Source organism: Hydractinia symbiolongicarpus, chromosome 1 (genome assembly GCF_029227915.1).
Source record: "Hydractinia symbiolongicarpus strain clone_291-10 chromosome 1, HSymV2.1, whole genome shotgun sequence".
Classification (NCBI taxonomy): domain Eukaryota; kingdom Metazoa; phylum Cnidaria; class Hydrozoa; order Anthoathecata; family Hydractiniidae; genus Hydractinia; species Hydractinia symbiolongicarpus.
Window position 1 is genome coordinate 20878999 of NC_079875.1, and position 19876 is coordinate 20898874.

Here is a 19876-nt window from a genome sequence, read left to right on the forward strand (position 1 = left end):
TAAAAGATTGCAAAATAATCAATTCCTTCTTAAACAAAAGTATATGTAGTCGCTACATTCGGTTTTTAATAAAGTCGTAAAAATACGCGGTAATTGCTTGTAGAAAAAGCTGCGTCCACGCTCTCTCAAACCTCCGTTTGAAATATTTCGCAAGCATGCTTTAGACGATGTAATATGCGGTGACATTAGAAAGAATTGTTCAGTTTATTCAGTTTTTTTAAACGCCTTCGCAAAGTTGTTAATAAACAAGTAATTAGAATCTCCTTAGCCGTGAACAATCGTCCAAAAAAATTAAGGTGAAAGAGGATGTGGAGATAGTAACTCGATTCTGGTAACGTGATTTAATTTCGTCGTTTCTGCGTCAACAATTGTGATGCGTTACCATAACACAAAGTAATAAAAATGGTACATTGGTTAATTGATTCTTCCGATCGTACAGATATCCGCAACCTCAAAAGCTTTTCCCGCGTAATTGAAAGCCTCTAATCACCCTAGCTTCAAAAGTTTTCTGTTGACAATTAAAAAAATCATTTACAATACGAAGTATATTGGAATTGGTCGCCAGACAAACATAATTAACGGCAATTTACTGGGAAAAAAATAAAACCAAAAATAGATCAAACATTATTTTTTTTCGTTTGCGGTGTAAGTAAATATTCATCTAATAATCGACATATTGCGTAATAAAAGGGTGCAGTGGAAAATGTTGGGCCATTGCCTTTTAAGAATTACCTTTGCGGGTAAAAAAGTTATTTTCGTTTAAGTGTGGCACGAAGACGATGAATAATTTCTAAATTTAAATTTATAAATTTGGTTAGTGAGTTACACTTTTATCTATTTCAAGTCTTTGATGTAATGTAATAACGATAATAGAAAAAAATAATGCAGCTCAAACTTATCAGTGAAATAAAAAGAGTGTCCGAAAGAAAATATCACAAGCATGAGCTTTCTACCGCGAGAAAAAGAAAAACAACATGCGCAGAGTTAGAATTTCTAAACTCGAGTCAAACACAAATAAATTTGAATGATTTCATGTTTTTTTCTCCCTAAAATTATCGCGTTGGTGTTGACGAATTCCATGTCATCAGGAGAAGTCATTTTGTGTCCTGATTAGAGCCACGCACTTCATCTACCATTGTATTATGTCTCAATTCTAATTGCTATCAACAATTTGTGTCAATTTAATGTCTGTCCTGATTAGGCAGAAATTTATGATAAATCGCTTGATCACTTTAATTAACAGACAGAAAATATTTGAAGAATCTAATGAAATGATAAACAAGCTGCTTAAGTCCTTAATTATTCATTAAAAGTCGGTGTTGTTTAACCAAAAAAGTTTAGCAAGACCATTTAACAAATGTAGTTTTTAAGCAACGATGTAATGTAGGTCAAAGAACTTATATCCCGTTTGTTCACAAGGAACCTAAATTCTGCTCTGAGCTTCAAACTTCCTTTCATAATCCAAATATCAGTCTTAAAGCTCCTTAAATCAGTACCCATTTTCAGGGGCTAAAGTTGCATTTCTAAAAAGATTAGTTTTACTTGATCAACCCTAGCTGGGTAGTTGTCAGATAAATTTCAGCCTCAAGTTCCTCCTTATGAGAATACGTCATTTACCAGCTGTCAATTATATATTTGTGGCGGCATGAGAAGGGGTGTATATATATTAAGGTTTATGAGGACTTGATCTAGACTTGAGTAGAATTGGCCGCCGTTAGTTTGTATGCCCAGTACGGAGTATATCTTTTTTCCTGTAAGCCTTTAAAGTGATACGTTATAGCGTTAGTGTTTTTTGATGACGTCACATTGTAAACATTTCGTAAAAACAAGTTTACCTAGCTAAGTGCGTTTTTCAAATTATTTTGTGCGGTTGTTTGTTTTGTTGCAAAAGAGTTTGTTGACATGCATAATCTACATTCATTGAACTATAGTAATATATTTTAGGGAATTTAGAATGCCGTACTAGGGCGTATCTAAACTTGCAGATACAATGACGTTAAGACAGGCTTATGAGATGGGCGTCGATTTTTTGATTCAGTTTTTTAGTCGACCAATAAAACGTCGTTAACACTGTGAAGAGAGAAGATATAAAACTTGATTTTCACACCCATTTTCTGTTTAAAATGTTAAAAGAGGTCGTTTCCTTTCTAACATAATTTTATTAATTTGTGACGTCCACAGAAATTATAGCGACACATAGATGTATTGCAGAATATTAGTTACCAGTCTCTTTTAAAATGATGCATTAAAAGAGTACCAAGTGGTGAGATTAACCAACATTATTTTGTTTATATTAGTTGCGGACATTTTCTTCTCTGGTCGTTTTCCCACTCTACGCACGTTCTTGTAAACAATTAGTTTTTGTAGAAAAATACATCTCTAAACGTAAAACTTAAATGTAAACAAGAGTGGCTTGGAAACAAAAACAACCTATTACAAAAACAAACAAGGGAGTTCATTAATTATCCCTTCTTTTTTATAATTTCAAAATGAAGGACACAGGAAGTCACTGTAAAATATTTAGGGTTCCTCCTTGTAACCTACTAATGAGTTGACCGGAAAGAAATACTCCCACAATAATCAATCTCACATTTGTCGCTTAAAAATGTGTTTAATTCTTAAAATATTTTTTCTGATTATTTTAAGTATAGTAAGCTTGTAAGGAAAGGAAGCCTTAAATTTGTTGTTTAAAACTTCTTATTACACTGCGTGTACGCTGCAATGCTTCTATGTGCACTATCGCCTAACTTTATCGTTATTATGGAACAGACGTTGTCGTTAACGTATCCATAGTTACACCTTATCCGTAGCTATTAAGTGGAACGTAATTTATTCAGAATGACAGATCTATTTAACAAAACAAACAAATGTCATTAAAAATGGTAGCTGAAAATAAAAATGGCAGAATAAGAAAATATTAGTTAGCAAAAGTTCACAATACTTTAGAAAGGACTCGGCGAATGCTTATTTTCATGAAAAACCTAGAAATTGTACATAATGTTAAAATAAAAAAGTCCGAAATTCCATTTTAATATATATTTACAACATACATATTGCCAATAAACTGCAACTTGCGAATTTTTTCATCGAAATTCTTATATTTACATTCAGTCCTTTAGAACTTTTCATTCAGTTAACATTTTATAAATATACAAATTATAGATATATTAAAAAATATCCAAGAACTCCTCAACCACACAGACGGGATGATATTCTTATTATCCACCCTTTTCCAATAAGTGAATGTCTTTTAAACAGGCCATTGATAACTTTGGTTTGGTGCGCCGAACATGTAATCTTGTATTATTGTTTCGATTGGAGTTTTACCGACCAACCAAGTGAAGAAAAGTTGTTCAATAACAACAGTATTTATTGTTCGAATCGATGAAAGTCTTAACAATAATTTTCCAAATCTTGCTGGTTGAAGTGGATATTTTGTTTTAGTGTAACTTTCTAATGCATTCATGGCTTTTTCTTGTAACGTATGGATATATGCAGAGTTGTTTAAGCTTGGTGTGTCTAGAAAGAAGAGAAACATTCGTTAACTAGAACCCAATAGCAACAAACCAAATGGAAAGGTTTTTGTTACGAGGTTGGTTTGACTTTTTAAAGGGAAGTAAGGTTGACACTTACCAGGAGTAAATAAGATCATGGCTTTTAAGCACGCATATTCTGCACCGTCAATCTGCAATGATTTCAGTGTATCAATTTGTGTCTGCAAGGCTTTAACGTGCTCATAAAACGTCGCTTGGTATTCTGGTAAACCATCCAAGTTACTGTTGCTTAATACATCATTCAAACGCAAAGGGCTTTGACATTTTCCCAAATTCAGCACAAACAGTTCTTTCCAGCCAAGTTTGATCAACGCAATTTGATCTCCTGTGGTTAAGGTTGGAAAAATTGGGATATTTTTTGCCCATTCGATTGCATTGAATAGTAGTTTAGTAGCAAGTTCACACATGTTTTGACTACCATCGTTCATGAAATTCACACTGATTGGTGATAGTACTGGTTGAAATGGTTCGGCTGCAATAAGTTGACTAAGGAACGTGGACGAGAAGGAGGAGTTAGCTGATGACTGAGTGTTAGCTTGTACTTTATGACGCCCACTTTGCACAGCTAAAGAAAGGAAAAGCAACATAAGTAATTGAACACAATCAAAAATTCAATAGCTTTTTTCATATAATCAACAAGTAACTTGAAAATATAATGAAGAACTATCTCTTACCTTCTCTCTTCATCCCAACTTTAAAACATTTTTTTAGTCGACAATGTTGACATTGATTTCGGTGATGTTGATCAACTGGACACTTTTTATTTGATCTGCATTGATATTCCAAATTTCTTCGAATGCTTCTTTTAAAGAAACTTTTACAACCTGCAAGGAAGAGCAGAAAACATATCTAGTGTATTGCAGTACAAATTATTTTGCTGTCATTCACTGAGTTGAACAAAACCGTAGTGAGCCCTGTATTGAACTCGTAGAACCGTTTTTGTCAACGTCATTGTAAAGTCATGGCAACAAAGTTACTAAGTGGGTGGGAATTTTAGCATACAAAGTGCATCAAAAGAAAAACCCTCTCAAACACCCACCTTCGCATGTGTGTACTCCATAATGTTTGCCAGAAGATTTATCTCCACAAACTGCGCAGTCTACTAACGTATGCTTGTTAGTACGATATGATGGAGATGGTGCTGAAGAAGAGCCTAGTGATGACGTAGAGCTTAGTAAGGATGAAGTAGAATTCCATTTGGTAAGTGGTGCTGAACCATGTACTATCATTCCTCCGCTAAGATTCAAGTTATCTTTGTTCTCTGATTCGTTTGGTAACGTCATTGGAAACAAAGTGCCAATTTTCATAGACATGATATCAAGAATCTGGAAAGTAAAGAAATTTTATGAGTTAACCGTTGGCTTTTAAGTGATTTTATGTACTTTTGAAGTGTGATGTATATGCTTTGCTGAAAATAAAATATGCTTACCGAAGATTGTTCGTGATAGCTTGTGTTTTCCATGTTGCAGTATTGTTCAAGGTCGACCTCACTAAATGGAAGCATTTTTTTTAATAAAAAAGTAACTCTATGATCCCCTTTTATATGTGAATTAATTAATGCAGTGGAAAACTTAATTACATAATTATCTATTAATCACGTAACAAAAGAACGATTACGTGTATTTGTTAATTTATGACATAAATTAGAAAGTAATCACTATACATTGATTCTGGGAAGCTTTGAAAAATTAGAGCTTTCTAAGAGTTGTAAAATTAACAACTAACCTCCGATTCCGATGTTCAGTGATTTCTGCGAAACATCAATTCCCTCTAAACAAAGTTTTTATTAGAAAAAAGTCCACTGTTTACTATTAGAGTCGTAAACAGAAGTGTTGTGTTGCTGAGCAATCGATGTGTATATGTATTTGTTTTCGACAGCATTCTGAAACTTGTCATAGTGGAATGAATCGTTCCTTTCACATGCGATTCCGAGAGTGTGTTTTTCTACTTCTGGTTTGAAAGTTATGTATGTTTGTTTTTGATTCGCAAACTGTTTGTTTTCGCTTCGTACAATCGTCCTTTGTCAAGGTAGATACGTTGACTTCTTTCCAGAGAAAAATGCAACGTTTGCGATTAGACACATTTTTCTTGTTAATATACGCCATATGTATATATGTATATATGTATATATGTATATATGTATATATGTATGTATATATGTATGTATATATGTATGTATATATGTATATATGTATAATATATATATATATATATATATATATATATATATATATATATATATATATATATATATATATATATATATATATATATATGTATCTATGCATTTATGCATATATACATATATGCAATTATGCATACATACATACGTATATATGTATATGTAAACGGTAGACGTCTGTTAATTCGAATGCCGCTTAATTTGAACTTTCCGTTACTTCGAACAAATTACCAAGTCCCTTGGGTTCGGTTTAATAAAGTCTTATATTTTGAGCTGCCTAATTCGAACCCCGCTAATTCGAACATTTCGCTAATTCGAACAATATTTTTAGTCTCAAGACTACATTATGGTCGTTAATTCGAACTTTTGTGTATCGATAAATAAAGTCTAATAAGGAAAATAAAAAAAAACGTTTTCATTTTTATTCATTTTTATTGCATCAATGGTGGCTAAATTTCTTTTGATTTATTAATTAGATTTGGATTTCCAATAAAACAAAAATTTAAAAAGAATATGGAGACCTTGCCCATCGCCCAGCAAACAACGGTAAAAGATTTTTATAAAAAAGGTGCAGTAAAGTTGTAATAAAGTTATATTAGCATAAAACCTTTAAACGTTTACTAAAATTCTTATTTTTTCTGAACTTTCGATAATCCGATCATTTGTTAATTCGAACAAATAATTTAGTCCTAGCCTGTGCGAATTAAAGGACGTCTACTGTGTATGTATATAAGTATATATGTATATATGTACATATGTACATCTAAGTATATATGTATCTATGTATCTCTGCATATATACATATATACATAAAGTCCTTTTTTCTGTGAACAAAAGTTTTTTTTTAGCAATAAAATTAGCTACTTGATGCATTAGAGAAATTAGTTAAACTTGTTATTCAAACACGCATTATATGTTATTGCTGTATTTCTATGCGCGATTTGGAGACAATTTTGCTCTTTAGTCGTAGAGACACAGGAAAGAGGCTCAATTTGTAAAATTTAAGATATATAGTAAGGACTGTATGGTATGATGAAAACTTCGTTTCCATGTCCATTTTTTTGCATGTGATGACGTTGGACTTTCGTTGCGATTTTTTAACGCGTGTGAAAAAGGAAAAGTTTTTTGTTTTACTTTTTGTACGCAATAATCGACGCCTCATTCTATTGGTCCATATAAGGATCGTAACATGATCTGGGATTCTGGCCAGTTTCGCTTCATTTTTTCTTGTTTCCATCACGTTTATTTGTTTATTAACCATCGATGTTAACTTGAATTTTTGTGTTTATTTCGTTATATTTACTTTTTTATTGTCCTTTATTAGCTTTTTTATTTTATTGTTTGTTTTTGTGTCATCACAAAAAAAAATGTGTCAGGAAGGAATATCTGACACCCAAATTTAATAAGACTTAATGTTTTCAGCTTTTCAGTACTACTGAAGCTTGCCGGTTAAAAAACGTAAAAAAAAACACGTACAAAAAAATACACAAAAAGCAGTAAATATATAAAAAGTTAATGGAAGTAAATTATTCAAAATATAACAATCATTCTCTCTGCATCTAAGCGTGTTTTTTTTCCTTATCGCCGTTGAAATACTCAAGCACGTTTTTTTTTTTTCAAATAAAAAAATAAAAAAGAATAAAAAATGTTATAAACTTTGCGCAGATATTTTTATTTTTATTTAACAGGCGAAAAAACAATAAATAAATAAAAATAATTTAATAGAAATAAAACAGTAAGCGAACAGAAGTTAAAAATGGCCGTTAGAGAACTTCTATCAAACTTAAAAACAAACAAAATTGTGGTCAATTTATATAAACACACAATGTTTTGCGAAGATAAGGAGTTTTTTCAATATTAATTTAGTTGCTGATTTTGGTAAAGTCATACTTGAAAACTTCACTACCTGCTTGGTTATAATGAAGTTTATCCAATTCTCTTTTTTCACCCGTAGTTACATTTACTCGGGAGGTTGGGTTAGGTTGGGCTGATATGAATAAATGTAAATGTCCAATCATTTGCCATCTTCGTTGTAAAACTTTTACGATTATCTTCAGTTATTTATCTATATACATTTACCACTCAGTGCCTTCACCCTTGGATCCAAAAGGTTAGCTACACGTAAAATACATCAGCCAAGTTCTACCTAAAAACTCCTAGCTATGTCATTATTTGTAATGTGATAAAAAAAGGTCAGAATTTTTGTTTAAAAGTATTTTAAATATTCTTGGTTTGAGTTTACGTACATTTTATTTTCGAATTGATAAGGTCAACGTATAACCAAAATTTTCAGACAAAAATGATCACATTATGAAGTAAATAAATACATGTATGTTAACATTTGAGTAACAAAATAAAAAAATATAAATTCAGAAAAATGCGTGAAGAATTTATAATACAAGAATTTTTTCTACCCCTTTCAAGAATATAAAAATAAGAGAAAGAAAAGGGTTGTATTGCCTTATGATTCTCTCCTTTGTGATTCTCCATACAATACATTCCTGTTTTTGGGAGAATTATCCCTCCAATTTTATAAACTAAATCTTTCATGCAATTTATTTTATCTCCTAAGTTTTTACGCAACAAATATGCGCTGCTTGTGCTAGGCTCTCCAATAACATGATATTTTTTATGAACCATTGTAGAAATTATAAAAAAATCAGTAAAGTTCATATGATTTTATTTGTTTTTGTATGAAATGAGAAAAACAAATTTCAGAAAACATGGACTTCAGTTTCTTATGCTGCATGATTCATTTTCTGACAAAGTCTAAATTGATTCGAAGAAAAGCTTAAAGTATGGTTTCGAAGGATTAAATGAAAGAAGAAAAAAAGTTTCTGATTCTATTCAACACGAAAGCGGGTTTGGCCATTTCGCAATCTACATGCAAGATTAAAGCATTATCGCCACCATATGGCTAGAATGAGTACGGAACAAAAGGGAAAGAAACAGTCTTCAATTTTTAATCTAGTATATTGTATATTTGTGTATTGACTTGTATATTGATGAAAATGAATTTACATTTTTTTTCTAATATATTTCCACATTTTAACCCTATTCAGTTAGCAGTAACGCAATCAAACCGCCTGTTCCCACAACTTAATTACCTCAAGTAGGAACAAGTTTTATCTTTCACCCTCCTCTGCTCAGTTGTTGTAATAATATCAACTACTAAACCCACGAGATTGCGCAAACCTTACACCAACAAAATACTACAAAACTACATTATAAAAGCCATTTGAGTAGGAAAAGTCCACGCAATTTTAACTGACATGCTAAAAACGATAAAGAAGTCCATAAATTTTCAACAATTCAGCTTTCCTAATAAGAAGAAGGAATATTAGGCTTCACTGTTCAGACTTGGGAAATTTCTGCTTTAAAGCGCACGGAACATTTTGTTGATTTGTTTGTATCAAGTGAGGGCTGGGTATCGGTCGCTAGTTGATGTTAATAAATACTTTTGATAGAAAGGAACAGAAGAGGATTCAGAAATAAATAATTATTGACGTTTTTTTAATTGTTACAAAAAATGTTCCCATACATATAATCAATCTATTTATATATGTATATATAGTTTTTATTCTTTTACTTCTTTGAAACTAGGATAATAGCTATTTCTAAAGTTCAATGAAAATCCTTTATCGTTCACAGAACGGACATGTAATTAGCGCAGGAATTTTTATTGTGTTCTCAGTCACGTACGCAGCCTCCATGAGGCAATTAGATAGATAATCGACCCTAGCTGGAAATGATAAATATTTTCCAGCGGCAATTTGTGTTTCTCCTTCAGAGACCTAGAAAGCTAAATCATTAATTAACCACGTGTTAAAAACACGTAGTTAAACGTGCTACAAATTGGTTGATTTTGGCGTAAACAATATCACGTGACGATTTTTGTTGATTTAATATCATGTAAGAGACGTTTTCACTGTATAGAGCTAGAAATTACTTTTAACCTAAAACCTTTTTTGCAAAAGTTAGCGGTTACAATAACATTAGCATCCATAGATTTTTGCTTAAAACCAACCAAGCTTTTACTCCCGGCCTTCTTTTATCTGTTCAGTCTACTTTTGTTAAATATTCCTAAAATTACAAAATACACAATCAATTTTCTTGTATGAACCTACGCTGCGAAATCATGCTCAATCATTCTCAGTTTTTCCACATTTTTTTGCTTAAGTTAGCACTTGTTGATGAGAACTTTATAGAATCGATTTTTTTCCGCATTGATTTTCAGAGAAAATCTCCCCAACAATCTTACATTACTTAAAAGCTCTAATATCCGGATGTCTGGGAGACTGTCAAAGCCTTAAACTGTTTTTATTGATTTTAAATTGTTAAATAATTATGACATAATAATTGTTTGACTTTGACGTCATTGTCTCATTTTATTATCTTAAATGCATGGTGGGATTGTGGTGACTCGATATATACATAAACTGTCCCATGTGATTGGTCAAAGGTTATCCGCATAGAAAGAGAGATTACATTTGTGCATATTTTTCTTCTCTCTAATATATATTGATCGCTCAAAAAGATAAACGAAGTAGCTACAGATAGATTACTTCAAATTTTGCTATCATTAAACTATAAATGATAATAAAAACAAGTCTAACGTCACTATGAATGACGTATGGTTAGGGTTACTTCGTGGTGCGTGGCCTTGTGGTTACGGAGTTCATTTCGCAATCCTAAGGTCTGTGGTTCGGTCCACAACGCAGACATGTTTAGCAAGTGTCTTTACAACAGCTACGGGTCAACCCATGCCATGTGAGGGAAATTGGGTAGGTACTACTGGTGTATACCTAATGTATACATTCCGAACACAGGATCCATATTGATAACAGTGTTTCCTACACTGAAGTGGCTATATCCTGTATAAATAATCGAAATAATAATATGGAAATAAATAGTCACTGCCTTTCCGAAATGATCGTCCGTGACGTCATTTGAGTTTCTTTCAAAATTGGACTTAGCTATTGATTGTTCAGTCTTTTAGTGATTATATTAAACTATCGAACTTAGTAATATATGCATACGCAATATTAAGTCTTTGGTCTTGCCTGCCTGTTTACATCACGTATCTAAAATATTTTAAAATTATTCTAATGGCTGTCCTACATGTACGTTTTCCCTATTTGAAAAGTTACATAAGCCTGGCACGTCATCAAAATGATTGAATCCAGCGCATGGTGATTTTGCTGACCTCGTTTTCACATTTTCGCCGCCCACATTTAGCAGGGTCAAATTCTGAATCAGGAAAATAATCCCTAACAGGTTTTTAATTATCTAAGAATGTGAAAACTGAAGAGGTACATTTTTGATGGGTTTTGCATGCTGATAAATGGAACATGCGGTACTCATTATTACGCAGCCTTTTTGACTTTTTTTTGTTTGTTTTGACTTTTGAAGTTGATTATCTGCATTGTCGTTAATCAATTTTAAGATATTACCATTAATTCTTTTTCTTCTATCCATCACGTCTCTCTAGGTTTAGCTAATGTTGTTCGGCCTCTGCATTGATCATCTGGAAGAAATGAAGAACCATGCATCCACATAATGATGTAATCTAAATTTGCAAACACAGATGTTTTTTAAAAAAAAAAATTCATCCTCTAGATGTACTCTAAATTTCAAGGCTACAAAAAAGCAAAATATTCTGTCTAAAGTTGACCTTGCTTGCACTTGACACTTTTGGGGGAAGGGGTCTGTTCCCATTGACTACGTCCCTTTTACAAGCTTTGGGCAGTGTTTTACCCAATAAAATGCTCTAACATGTAAATAAGCATAAAAAAGTGAACTTCTTGCTTCCGCAAATGATACCCAAAACAGTTCATTGAGTTGACACAATTGAGTATGAAAATGTTTTTAAAGTTTCCTTCTTATCTCTTGTAAATCACAAATCGTCATTGCTACCAGAAAATCAACCAAAGTTAAATACCATCTCCATCTGTTAAAAATCGGCAAAAAATGTCGGTAAATTCTTAGTCGGTAAAAATATTAGACACAAGCACAAAATTACACAGTCATTCTTAAGAGACAGTTTTTCAGTTGGTGGAGCCAGATTACAAATTTATGTAAAATTTATGTTTAAGACTAATGTTGACTTTTTCGGTGCTTGATAATTCTTTAAAGTGCTGACGCGTCCGCCTGTCTGCCATTGGCTTTGCCCCTACATTTTACCAACTGAGTATTGTTAACATAGGCACCAATTTTCCTTTTTTTAAAGGTGTATTGGTACAGACTTAGGGGCGGATTCACACATTGGCGAATTCGACACTCGCCTAAGGAGAAATTTAGCTTTCCCCCGCTTTCTAGAATCGTAACAATTAGGTTCCATTTTCACTTCGCTTTTTTATATTATGTTGTAGCAGTGTCTCCTTCACGGTGTTTTGCCGTGTCTGCAAGATTTTTCCTAGTGCTACGGTACCGATTTAATATTTTGTCCTATTTCATACTTCAGGCCTGTTCCAAGAGACTCCATAGGCTACCGTAAAATTTGGTATAGTCAGCGAGAAGCAAATCTCGCCGACTTTACCAAATAAAAAAAAGCCAATAAAGCCTATTTACATATGCATTTTTGTGATGTTGTTTTTTGCTTATTTTTCTTTCAGGCCTCCTCTTTCATGTTATTAAATGTTTTGAATAGATTAAATATGAAAATTAGTTATTAGTAATATATACTGTTTTGCATTACCGAATTATAAGAATTATATGTCTTTTTTACTTAATTTAGTTTCCAAAAATGTATAGCCTCTAAGAGCTATTATATTCACCCATAAGAAGACGTTTTGCTGGTTAGCTAATTTTAGCCTTATTCTTCTGAAAACATTATTTGGCTTTGATTTAAGAATTTTATGATTGTTTATTCCAAATTAAATGTAAGAAATAGACTTGTAAAGGTCCTGTCCGCTGCATTTTGAAGTGCTGAAATAGGTAAATAAGCCCCAGACCTCACTTAAGGGGCTTACAGCACCCCACCCCCCCCCCCCCCCCCAAGACCCCCATCTGATTTTAACACGCGCAATTTTTGCGTAGTAAAAATTTTGGCTTCGCTTCGCAAATCTGCCTAAGGAGAAAAAAATCCTGTATCCGCCCCTGAGACTTGTTGTTGAGATTGTTGTTGTTTAGATTCTTGGATGCTTTTTTATATAATAATTTCATATCAAAATTTGACCTGAAAATATCCGTTATTACGTCTTCTGCTCGGTTAAATGTTCTTATTCTTAAGGTATCTGGATTCTCTATAAATAGGAGTCACAGATACTGATACCAATTATTGGGTCAAAATTTGGTCACTTTTTACCTACCATTTTCGCCGATTCTGCCCTACACTTTCTTCTCCTTTATTAAGACTCGTAATTTGTTAAAAATAGTAGCTGAATCGTTACGTTGCTAGGATGATGCGCTGGATACGTACGATGGGAGGAAATCTGATGACCGGAATATGTACGACGTGCGAATTCATGGGTTTTCCACGGGCTAGCGACTAGTTTATCTATTTAATAACAGCCATATTTTGTGTGTTTAAGATGGTTACGCGCAGCTCCATTTCGGCGCCCCCGCAGACGCAATAAATTGTTGACAGCGAATCCGACTAATCTTTAATAATCATAGGATTATTTTGTGCGTGTGTCTGAAATGTTTATGTGTGTTTAAAATTTTGTGTGTGTGCCGACCGCAGCCTTATTTCACCCCCTTATTTCACCCACTTTCAAAGGGTCCTTATACATTAATTACATCAGCGTTATAAACAAGCTCGATATATTGAACGCAACGGAAAAAAGCAACTTAAAAAAAACATAAAAAGGGCGGCTTACACCGCCTTACAACTAGTTACTTCAAATGCTTGCTTTGAGAAGTAATTTTTCAGGAGAGAGTGATCGTGTTGAAAATATTCAGTCAGCACAAGTGACTAAATCCTGTGCAACTTTTAGTTTGGCCTATTTTGTTTTAAGAGCTAAAGTATTTTGTCTTAAACAATTTTACAAGTACAGATGTTAAAAGAATATTAAGAAACGAAGCTACAAAAATCATGAACAAGATAATGTCCAAGCTTGAATTTCACCTGAATCTTAATTTTTTTCATATTTTCTCACAATTTGCAATGTTTATTAATCACGTCTTCCGCTTGTAATTTCAAAAAATTGTGACTTACTAATTCCTCCTAATTGCGAAGTCTTATATTTACGTTACATGAATTATGGTAGGATTTTGAATTTTTTTCTTCCTTTTCTCTCTCTTTTTAGAAGTTATTCTCACAAGATATTTACTCTTATTATTTAGTCTTATTATTACCTATTATTGTATGAATGAGACTAACTAAAAAGTGCTAGGTATTAAAATAGATAATTATTATTATTATTATTATTATTATTATTATTATTATTATTATTACTATTATTTACCCAGGATAGACTCTTACCCAGGATATTTGGGAGCTCCTTAATCCTATGTGGATCCTCCCATTTCATATCCCTGGTAGGGCTAAAAATGGATAATCTCCTGTGACCTTGTGACGACAAATTAAGTATTTCTGTATCTTTAATATTTCGTGTTCTATTAATATTTGAGGTTAATTTGTTGATTTTGTGTATTAATTTCGTTAAAGAGATTTAAAATCGCACGCATATAAATGTGAAAAAGAAAGAAAAAGAACTTAAGTCAAAAAAAAGGAGTAAATTTTAAAAGCATTTAACTAGCGACGAGAGTTTCTGTATATAATTGACTAAAATTTGACTAAAAAGAAAAGATTTACAAACGAAAAAATCAAACCAAATGTTGATTTCCTTAACTTTGGTGGGAGCAGTCAGGTTGTGTACCTTAAAAATATGAATAGCAACAACAAAGGCTAGCTTTGTCATTTTGTTACATCTTCAAAAGTTTTTGTTTTATGTTATCTAACGTCTGGTTTGTAATCTTTTGGTTGCAACAACCATTGGAAAACAAGCCTGAACTCCGAAAAAAGGAATTGATTAGATATCCAAACAATAGAACTGTCTACTGCTTTGTACCTACCCTCTTTTGTGGTAAGTTATGATTGCAAAGAACTTAGGGTTTAGCTAAGGGTATTTCTTTGGAATTTAACTCTTATTTTCGTTGCAGCAAAAAGATAGTTGAACATGAAAAAATTCGCCTCTTGAAAACTAAACCCATTAATTATTTACTAATTAACCTTTAGGGAAAAATCAGAGGATGGGCAAGTAACTAATATTAAAACTTCAGTCCAAACTGGATGTGGTATTTTTTTACAATTTCCCAGCTTTAATTTTTATTTAAATTTGTTTTTTTTGAAAATATGCGTTCGAATTTAAAGATGGTGATTAAAGTTTTAGATAGAGGTTGTTGAGGTTATCTTAAAAATACCATAGCTACAAGTATCAATAAAAACAGGGACAAATTGTTCTTAGTGTGATCGGTACTTTTGGAAATGCATCAGCATCGACGTTCTTATAAACTAGATTCTTCTTAAAAAAGTTTAAGCCATTTTAAACTTTTCACCCCTAGTTATATTCGTTCATGTTTCAGTAATTTTAATTAGACTTGATGTTTACCTTGATTGGTTTGTTTCTTTTCTTTTCATTTTCTTTATTTTTGTTTGTCCAGGACGCGTCGGAGTAATAAATCGGAAAATATGGGCTAAACCAACGCTAAAATGTGACCCTGACGATAGCATAGTAGTGTTCATCCATACATTAAGAACTTTCTCCCTGCACAAGTAGTATGAAACGGGTTATCGAGCATGAACTGTATTGGTGACATATATACACTGATTAAAAAACAGTGACGTGTTTACTGAGAAGACAAAATCAGTTACAAAATATTTTTTGTTTCAAGGTTAAAAATATTTAAAGGTCAAAGAGAAAATAATCCTCTCCCTCCCTAAGTCGGAATGATGTTTTAGTGTCCGGTTTTAAATTTGTGAGTCATCCATTTATTGTGTTTTCGTCTTTCTCTACCTATTCGTACCCAGCAGTTTATTCTAAAAATTTCGATGTTCGGTAACAAGTTGTGATCTTATTTTTTTCTCGATCAAGAAGGATACTATTGGCACCTCCTTCATCCCCTCATTTTCCGTTACGTCCGGTAGAGAAAGAGCAAAACAATACACCGGAAGTTAATAATTAATGTATATTACTTTCACATCAGTGTCTCGTTACGTCAAATGTGTTTATTACATTTAGTAACAGCCGAGCAATTTATCCAATAGGTCTGTCGATTAGCGGTTGATAAGCAATTCAATTAGCGGTTAATTTGTGAGTCTCTTAAACGAACCTGCTCTTCACAGAAGTAAACCTCGCAGACAACGAAACCGCATTAATTATGCGTGACGTCATGTAGAGAAAACTTTAGGTCAGAGACGCGACTAATTTCCTTGTTATCATTCGTGCAACTCATGGATTATAAGGGCTTTGTATTGCACAAAAAGCGTTTAGTGTTCAAGCTCCAAATCATGCCTCTCTGAGATGTGTTCTTAAAAGTAGGCGTCTGCAGAGACCTGTGCACGCAACGAGTCAACAAATCGATAAAAATTTGTTTTTGTTTTTTTGCTGTTTTTTCTTTGGTATGACTCACCAAGCAAGAATGCGAATTGTGTCAAATTAATCTATCATTCTGATGCGTCGTTCTTCTTCAAGTGGTGGAAATCGCATTGTAATAGCTATCAACGTTAACGAGGACAACATATTGTTGTTAATCTGCTAATTAATTGCCATTCAATTGTTTAATTTAAATTTAACGACATCGAAAATTCTTTTTGTCTCAGATGAAAAAACAAACAATCAATTTTCCTTCTTGAATGCAAACCACAAATTAAGCAAAAAATATTATGTTCGACAAACCGATTTTTACTGTGAATCTCTTTTTCTTCCTTTACCACTAACTTGGCGATGCACCAATATACACACGTTTTACCTTCCCACATGAAAAATGTATACATCATGATTAATCAGCAATTCTAATCCTCACAATGTAGGAGAAATGTTGATTGTTGATTCGGAAGCGTTACAAAGAGCACCTGACGTAAACTTCCCTGTTGTACAGATCACAACTAGGCTAATTGGACAGTAATTAATTATGCAAAATTTATTTTCTTTGACAAAATCTTCCGACACATCAAGAATGACTAACGACGAGGATTAAGATAATGCTTTTTGTAACATAACAAGCGTCGAGGTGACACCGAAAAAAGCAGAGCACACTCCATCAGGTAGCTATTACACAGATAAAAAAGACGCGCATGCGTAAAAACGCCTCAAGTTTAAACCCTGCATCAATGTTTTAGGATTACAACAGAGCAGGTTACAAATCCAAGTTTAAACTTCATATTAGAGACGAAAACCGTCTGCGGCTAACAATACCAAATAAGTCCCATACCATCACATACCAAATAAGTCCCATACCATCACATACCAAATAAGTCCCATACCATCACATACCAAATAAGTCCCATACCATCACATACCAAATAAGTCCCATACCATCACATACCAAATAAGTCCCATACCATCACATACCAAATAAGTCCCATACCATCACATACCAAATAAGTCCCATACCATCACATACCAAATAAGTCCCATACCATCACATACCAAATGAGTCACATACCATCACAACAGAAACAGAAACAAAAACATTATCGTCTTCTTCATTTCAAGTTTGTCACTTCGATACTAGATGACAGTTTTGACCGAACATCGAAACAAATTTTAATAAGAAACCGCGGTTGGTTTGAAACCATGTATAAAACATGTGCAGCGAAACGCACTTTCGTTCGTTAAATTACAATGCATATTTTTCTACTGTTAAAACAAGCATACGCACAAACGAAATGATGACATTTACGCTGTTTTATTCCTGCGCTTCAAAAAGGAATGTAATAACGAAAATATGTTGAAATGATGATGGTGTGCCTGTTTCCACTAGAAAAAAAAAATGAAACAAAACAATCGTTTAGTTTTACAACGCTGCGGTATTTTCACTTGAATGAAGTCCAATGTGGTAAAAATGTTCCCAGTTTCGCGACCGAGGCAAAAGGACCAACATAACACACCGTATCTGTAAATTGAAAACTTTTTTCAAAACAATTAACCCGCCTTATGTGCGCATAAAGACATAAAGGAAAAAATTACCCTCCAATCTGAATAAACTCTCAGTTTCCAAAAGATTTATAGGACATAAAAAATATAAACAGTCATTTCTATATTTCTTTAACAAAACCTGTCCTGAGTTCTTACAATAAGCGGTCCTATTAAATGCCCACAACAGTATCATTTATCTTTACAAAGCGCCCATGGGCGTTAATCGGTGATAATTAGTACAAGACTGACGACAGCAGGAAGACGACATATTTATGCAAGATGTAATCATTCTCCACTTACAAACATTTTTTGACAGCGAAAAATATATGTTTGTCCGCACGTCAATTAGCGGCAACTTTAAAGCCAATATTGGCAAGGTACCCCATGGTCATAAAAAACAGAAATTTAGATGGAAATAAAAACAAAATACCTGTTAATGTAACAGGAACACAACTCGATAAGCTCAAGTAAGCAAGAGAACAAATTGAAAATAATCCATCATTTAAGTCGAAATACAATTGTTTTTTGATTTCCGCCGGTGAACTCGGAATCTTTAAAATCACCTGGGGAGATAGAGAGATAGATAGACACAGCCCAGACCCGGACGCTACTAACGTTTGTGTCCAGGCTAAAACCTCGGAAAATTTCTATTTTTTCGAAAGCCAATTAAGTACTTCGTGTACTCTTCGTGTGGCCAGAACATTCTTACGCTCATGACTCAAAGTGCTAACATTTTGTTGTTTGCCCCTTGCTGGTCTGGTTGGTCGTTGTAGATTTAGTGATACAGCTGGGGGAGCTAAACATTATTCTTTAAATTCGTGTATTTTATCAGGTAAGAATTATTTTATATATAAGTAAGAAAAGTGTGCTGGCTAGCCAGCTATCTCAATTTTTGGTGCTGACTTGGGTCTCCTTTTGATTGGTGTCGACATACCCCACATACAACCCTCTTTATAGTCGTGAAGTTACTTAGCTATCAAGCTAGCTACATAAATAGTGCTTTGTTAGAGTGCCTTTTATTATTAAAGAGCCAGCAATAAAAAGCCTTTGTTCTGCTTTGCATAATATTTCTATGGCTAGACACCGAACTCCTGTTCTTATGGGAAAAAGGGGCTACTTCTATCAGATAAAAAATATATATTCGCACATTCGCACAGGATTTTGTGGTGACAAAAGTTTATTGTTGCTTGCACCGAACAGCCAGGGTGAACTGATGATTAGCAGGTAACAGAATATATAGTTAGTCGATGCAGAATAATTAGACGCTACCGTAAGTATAATTAGCCGTTAAAAGCTTCTTTGTGTTCTTTACAGCTAACTGCGTCTTTTCCACGTTTTTTCTTGAAATCAGGTTAGTGTTGTTGTTTATTAATACAAAATGCTGCTGGCTGCAGTGAAATTAATAACTTTTTGCACAATCGTTTCTTGTTCCTTTTTTGGTTTTAATTAAGGCACAATTTTATGTGGCTAGCGAAAGATCAATAACGAAGAAAAGTGTAACAATTTGTAACGTTTTACCAATGTATACCTTAAAAGTTAAAATTATATTACATTAAAAAAAATATCTATATATATATATACAGATCATCTATTTATCTATGTAGAATAATTATATATACAAAGGCGTACAGTGTAACTAGCCGCTCATACAACTACTTATACGATAGATATTTTTTTACTTAATTAATTAATACAACTAGCTGTTTCCCGTGGAAGAATCCACTGTATTCCATTTAATTTATGTAGCAGATATATGTCCATCAAAAAACAAACAATACAGCAGTGCGCATCTTACATCTGCATTATTATATAAATGACCAAAAAAATTAAAGGTTTTCAACAACTGCAGTATTTATGTGGCATTTAAAATCTAAATCTACTAAAATTACTTGCTCTGACCATCTGACAAATGCGAAAATTATTCGGAAAGAAGTTTCCAAAAGCATTTCAACATACATCTCACCCATAAAATTTAAATCACTCAAAACGCCACATATATACAAAAAAGCTGATCAATGTCAAACACAAATCTCTCTCATTGTATATGTTAAAATCAG

At 33.0% G+C, this 19876-nt stretch overlaps 1 pseudogene; it reads right to left on the bottom strand.

Annotated features, from left to right (window-relative positions):
- Positions 1-3028: 3028 nt before the first annotated feature.
- Positions 3029-5644, bottom strand: LOC130636394 (nuclear receptor subfamily 2 group F member 1-B-like; annotated as a pseudogene).
- Between the last annotated feature and the right edge of the window lie 14232 nt (positions 5645-19876).